The following is a 6,128-nucleotide window of genomic DNA, read 5'->3' as shown; positions in this document are numbered from 1 at the left end:
ACCATTCGGGTGATGGGGGGGAGAGCGGCCGCGGGCCTGAACCATTGCGGAAGGGGGCGCGCCGGGCTATACCACCGCGGGGCCGCGGGGGGACGTGGCTGCACCGCTCGGTCCCCGCGGGCAGCGCCGGTCCCGCTGTGGCCGCTCCCGGTTGCTCCATAGAAACAGGGTTGGCAGGGGTGACCGGCATCCCTCCGCCGGTGTCTGCAAGCTTTGAGGGGGGGAAAGCGAGACACAACGACCACCGTGCTGCGAGGCCAGCGCCGGGCTGCGCCCGCGGGATGCTTCGTTCCGCTCCGTCGGGCGCCGTCTCTCGGGGCCGGGAGCATCCTCGCGCAGCCCGGTCCGGCCCGTGAGGACACGGATCAGTGCTAAATACCTCTCGCAGACCGCCGCTGTTTTTTTCCCCGCTAACTACGCGTGGCTGGGCCCGACCCAAATGTTCCCGTCGCGCTGGGTGAGCGCACGCACGTAGAGGAGGAAGGGCTGGTTTCGCGCTGTTCCATCAGCCGTGGGGCTGTGCCGGGGCTGTCCTCGGCTGTCCGCCGGCAAGGGGAGCGCAGCCCAGGCTCTGCTTGCAGGCGGACGTGACCCAGAGCTAACGTGCGTGTCCTCGCAGACACTCAGGGCATTGTCAGGAATCAGACGGGGGCCGGGGGAGAAAACAAGGTCCTTTTCCAGAGAACACAGAGCGGAGCAAAACCTGCGCCAGCATGGCTGCTGCCTGCCCGCTCGAGGCCTGCAAGAGGGGCGAAGCGGGAGGGGTCAGGGTGAAAGCCCTGGTGATGCCCCAGCCGGTGAACACGCGCTGCCTCGTGTTGGAAAAGGCAAGACCTGCGCTGCAAAGAGGCAACTTTCTATCTGCACATTAGTTCATGCAGTGTTTGCCAGCCTTCAGAGATAAGATGGGGGCATGTTCCCCATTTGGATTCCTCCCCAAGTCCATGGGCACAGCATAGCGGCACTGGCTCTGCACCGAGGCGGGCACGATGGATGCTGGCCGAGGGCAGCCCGTGACGCTCTCCCGCCATCCGCGAATGCACTTCCCTGTCACTGCACACATCGTGGCTCTGGCACCGCCGCGGGGACTGAAAGCCAGCTGGGAACAAAGGGGAGAGCTGCAGGGCTGGGATAAGCGGGAGCTCTCCCCGGGACACCACCGGCCGTGTCAGCAGGACATTTCATCCCAGAGATTAAGGGCTGAGCCACGAACTTGTTTGTAGCTGGAGGGGGAGCGGGGGCTGAGGGCAAACCCACCAGCACTGTGGCAAAGCCCCCTGGGCCCAGGGCCTTGCCAGGGCAATAGTAACCATCCTCTGGCCCGGGCGGTCTCGGCATTCCTTTAAAGACTCGGATGATGGCACTTCTGGAGCGAGGCCCGGTACACCCTTCACTCGGACTGCAGGAGAGCGCTTTGCTTGCCGCAGCACCACATCCTCTGCTCGCCGTGCTCAGCTGGCTCCGCGCCGGCCCTGCTCCATGCTGGCTGGTTTAACACAGCGGTCAGGGAGGTCCGAGCAACATCCACAGCTTGGCTGTGCCGGCAGCCAGCTGTGCAAGCACCGCTTCAAAACACACTCCTTCCTTGTGTGCTTACAGTCAGGAGAAGGATTTTTTTTTTTTTTTAAATAAAACCTGAAATATATGGTACTGCCTGGAAGAAGAGGGACTTGGTGGAGCACAGCAGCCAACAGCACGTGTGTCCTGTACCCTGTAGAGCAGCTGGCAGAAGCAGCAGTGCTGGCAGGGAGGTGTCGGGGCAGTATCCAGCCATGCTACTCCCCACAAAAATACCTATTTTGTAGAAAAGAGTATTTTCCATGGCTGTGCCTTCTTTTATGTTGGCTCACTCCCGCAGGGTGGAGGGGTCAGTGCGCTCCACGGACAATTTCTCTCCAACCCAGGCACCAGCCGTGTGATGGTGAAGATGTAAAATACGTGACTTTTCCCCTACGGCTGCTGGGCGAAAACAAAAACCCCCCACATAGCATGCACACAAAATGACAACAGAGACAGCCTGTCATTGTGCGGGCTGTCACGCAGAAGAGGGGCTGTCCCCCCATCCCCCCTCCACACCGGCAATGGGAGAGCAGAGCCACGGATGAGTGTTAAAGAGCTCCAGCAAAACACGTGAGGAAATCCTTTCAATGAGGAACTGCTACCAGCTATCAGGGAGCCCACGCTGGGTTTTGCTTCCAAATCTTGCTCCAGATTGCAAAACACTCGTCGGAGCCGGGACAGCTGATGCCGAGGAAGTTTTCACAAGGGATGCAGAGCTCGTGCCTTTTGCCGGACAGCATGCATTATCAGTTCGCCAGGGATGAGGCATATGGCTGCTGTTTGGTCAGTGGCCACATCCGCACCCGAAGTGTTTTTTCATGACCAACAGCAGTATGAATGAAGCGGGGGGTCACGACAAACGTGCCCGCTCCTCCAGAGACGCTCTGGTTTCCGACCTGTTCGAGAAGAGCATTTGTGTGACTTCGGGCAGATGGGAGCCCGAGCCTGCAGACTCGACGCCTGGCTCTCTGAGTCTCCAAACAAGGCTTTTCCCACTACGGGACAGCGCTGCGCCCATCCATAAAGCTCTGTTTCTGGTGCTTGGCAAATCCTCCTTGAGGTGCACTAGAATTTTCAGCATTCCAGCCGTTTGCTTGGCTGCGGCTTGTAGGGTGATGGGCGGGAGCGAGCTCACCCCATGAGAAGGTGAGCGCTGTTATACTGAGGATGTACAGAAAACCTCCAACTGCCTGTCCCTTGGTGGTTTTTTTTGGGGGGGGAAGTTGCTGGAAGCAGACTCCCTGAGCCGAGGGACCACCTCCACCCCCGGCACTGCTAGGGGCACTCGGGTTCGCCACACGCCCAACCCAGCGGAGAACAACGAGGGGAGGAAATACACAAAAAATTAATGTGACACCGTGACATTTGATGCAGCAAAGGGAGAGGGGGCAGTGGCGGGGCGGGGGGGGACGGCCGGGGACACCCCGACTCTCCCCCCGCCCCCTCGCCCCGTCCCTCCCGCACCGCCTACGTGCGCCCCGACACTGCCCTGATGGCACGGCCCCGGCGGGCCGTACCACGGGCCGGGCTGCAGCGGGGGCGGAAAGGGGACGGAAGGGAAAAGGGGAGACGAGTGGCGGGGCCATGGGGGGCCAGTGGGGAAGGGGCTCCTCGCGGGCGGCGGCTGCAGGGCAGGGGGGCGCCGCCGGCAGCCGCCGACCCGAGCGGGGCGGCGAGGGCGGGCAGGGCGGGAGTCGGCGGGGCGGGGTGAGCGGGAGGCGGGCGGCGGCTCAACAGGTACAAATGGTTCCTCCCCGCAGCAGCAGCGACGTGCAGAAGCGAACGCGCCGCGCCCGCCGCTGTCACCGCCGGGGGGGCGGGGGGGCCGCCTGCCCGCCCGGCCCCGCCCCGCCCCGCCGCGGCCGTCGGCGGGCGGTGGCGGCGTCGCCATTGGCTGGAGCGGCGCGGGGGCGGGGCCGGCGGGCGGGCGCGCGGCGCCGCTATTGGCTGGAGCGGCGCGGGAGGCGGGGCGAGGGGCCGCGGCGCGCGGCGTGGGCCGGGCCGGGGCAGAGCGAGAAGTTGGCGGCGGCGGCGGCGGGAGCGCAGGTGAGCGGCGGCCGCGCCGGGGAGGGACCCCCGCGCTCCGGAGCTGCGGGGCGCCGCCGGCACGGGGCCGCACGGGCCAGCCTGTCCCGGGGGTGGGAGCGCGGAGCTGCAACCCCACGCGCCGCGGAGCCCGGGCACGGCGTGGCTCCCCCCTCCCGCGCCCCATCCTTCGCGCTGCCCGGTGTCTCCTATGCTGCAGGCGGGCCCCGCCGCCCCCTCGTCACCCTCCAGGAGCAGGTGAGCCACTGACTAACGCACATTGTGCTCTCGGCGACTCCACTGTGCGTGTGACAGCGGCTAACCTGCTCCTCGGACATCACTGTGCGGCCGTCTCGCCTCCCCGGACCCGCGCCTCGAAGCCTCGACGCCCTCCTGCCCTGTCGGCCACCCAGGTGAGGGGCTCCGGCGTGCCAACCCCATTCATCGCCACTGTCCTGCCTCCAGCGGCTCCCCATCCTCGGCTCTGCGGTCCCCCGATGCGCTGCCGGGAGTGCCCCAGGATCGGCCGCACTTGCGCAGGGGAGCGCGAAAAGATCGAACGCTTCCTGCAGCGGGGCTCGGTGTGTGCGGCGAGAGCGGAGATGGAGGGAACGGGCCGTGTCGGCATGTGGGTGCGAATAGTTGGTGGTAAAGTTGTTCAGGAGGGATGGCGTGCCCCCCTCTCTCTTCTCCAAAGTAAGTAAGTGCTAGCGGACTCCGTACCAAGTTAAAGAGACGCATCATCCCGGCCGGTGACGTCTTGATACCCGGTCAGTGACTAACTGAACTGCTATTGCCAAGGGTGTGTTAATAGAAGAAACTCTGCCTAGTATTGCCCTGGATGAGTCACATTTAAAGAGTGACTCTCTAGTCTGTTAAAGGAAAAGCAGAAACGAGCCTCACTTTCCTTTTTTGTTGCTGGTTTTTTTTTTTCCATCCCACCCCTCACCTTTGCTCGCTGTTTTCTCCTTCTTGTGCCAGGGCTCTATTGGCGCCCCGGCCCTGGCTGGGCGTTTGCAAAGCTTCCCTGCCCGATATGCTGTGATGTCACGCAGGGGACTCTGACTTCATGGCCCTAAAGAACAGGAAGGCGAGCCAGGCAGGGACTTTTCCAGCCACCCAGGGTGGCTGTCACTAAAAACGGAGGAAGTGACGAAGCAGATGGCTTCTGCTACAAAGTTATCTCTTGTGATTTTTCGGCTGGTGAAGAAGCTGGGTAGTTGAAAAGTATCTTTTCTGAAGAGCAGCACAACTTTATTGTCAGCTGAGATTCCTAATAACCAGCTAGGATTCACCACAGCCTACTGAAGTTCCCCGACAGGGCTCAGGTATTCTACTCCTGGGGCTGGGCTCCTGTAGCCCTGGGCTGTTGTAAAGGCTTGATCTGAAGGAATTGGCAGTGCTCTGGTCAATAAGTAGTTAATGGCATGGAAGGCAGAGCAATGTCCTCTGTGTTGGTAAAGTGTCTCTCTGAGAAGTTTTGCCTGTCTCTATCTCTTCTTCATGCTCTTATCTGTCATTTCTGCCTCTGTGTCCCGGAGCATCTGCTCCTCACAAGAAAACTCAGCTCCCTCTGTGCTCTGTGTTTCCTTTCCAGGGTGCTCAAACAACTGAATTTACCCAAGATGCTTTCATGTTTGTTCAGAAATCGAGTGGGCCTTTTTTTTTATTTTATGGGGGGCAGGGTGGGGGCAGACAAGTTTGCAGCTGTCTCAGCCCCGGATCGCTTTTTTCTTCCCTTGCTGCACCTACAGCATCTTCCCACTGCTGGTCTCGCAGGCAGGAGCACAGTGTAGCCACGTGGAGAGAGGGAGGGAGGGAGGGAGGGAGGGAAACCTGGTGCAAAATCCACCTGTGTACAAGTGTGTCTGAGAGCTGAAACTGAAGGCCACAGTCCCCCACCACCTCATTTTATAGGTGACCATGCATGTAACAAACCTCTGTCTGAAAATGAAGGTGCTTTGTTTCTTTTTGAATAAACAGCCCTGCGTTTGGGACTGTGCTGGCTGGCGACTTAACCCCAGGAGGTGCCGCTGGCAGGAGCAGCTCTGCAGGTCGTCTGGCAAGACTTGTCCCAGTTCCCATGAGCAGCACTATGGTATGAATGCTTCAGACTTCCTGCTACCTATGGAACCATCCTGTTCAGCTTCAGTAAGCAAAAGGAAGGGGTTGAAGTGAAGTTTGTTTGGTTTTGCCTTTTTTGTGTGTGTCTCCAGTAAGTGGGGGGAGCATACAGCTCAATTCCTGTTTTTAACATTCTTGTGGCATGATTCTAAACTAACCTGCTGTGCTGTCACCTGAAGTCTTCAATAAATGTGCAAAACCAATGTTTGGGTGCTGATTACTGTAGTCCAGGGCATCAGACCAGCTGAAGAGGAAAGCCATGTCTTCTCAGTGATGTGTCTGATTGCACTGCATTCCTGGTTCCTCCCAATCTCTCTTACTTTGTGTCTGTGGCCAGTGAAGGTGGCTTGAAAAGGAGAGCAGAAGGATGCGACCTGGTTGTCCCTCAAGCAGAAAGCCTAGCATCAGTCCTTCCCTCC

The 6,128-nt window shown here is 60.4% G+C and overlaps 1 long non-coding RNA gene across 2 annotated transcripts; it reads left to right on the top strand.

Annotated features, from left to right (window-relative positions):
• Positions 1-3,567: 3,567 nt before the first annotated feature.
• LOC125327558 lies at positions 3,568-5,912 on the top strand. Of its 2 annotated transcripts, none has more exons than XR_007204308.1 (2): positions 3,568-3,606; positions 3,901-5,912. It is a non-coding gene; the product is annotated as an uncharacterized LOC125327558 (long non-coding RNA). The 2 variants fall into 2 exon arrangements; XR_007204307.1 differs by having other exon boundaries at positions 3,572-3,606; positions 3,806-5,912.
• The last annotated feature ends 216 nt before the right edge of the window (positions 5,913-6,128 follow it).

Source organism: Corvus hawaiiensis, chromosome 6 (assembly GCF_020740725.1).
Source record: "Corvus hawaiiensis isolate bCorHaw1 chromosome 6, bCorHaw1.pri.cur, whole genome shotgun sequence".
Lineage (NCBI taxonomy): Eukaryota > Metazoa > Chordata > Aves > Passeriformes > Corvidae > Corvus > Corvus hawaiiensis.
The sequence above is the reverse complement of the archived record's forward strand: the minus strand, read 5'-3'. Positions and strand labels throughout refer to the sequence as shown.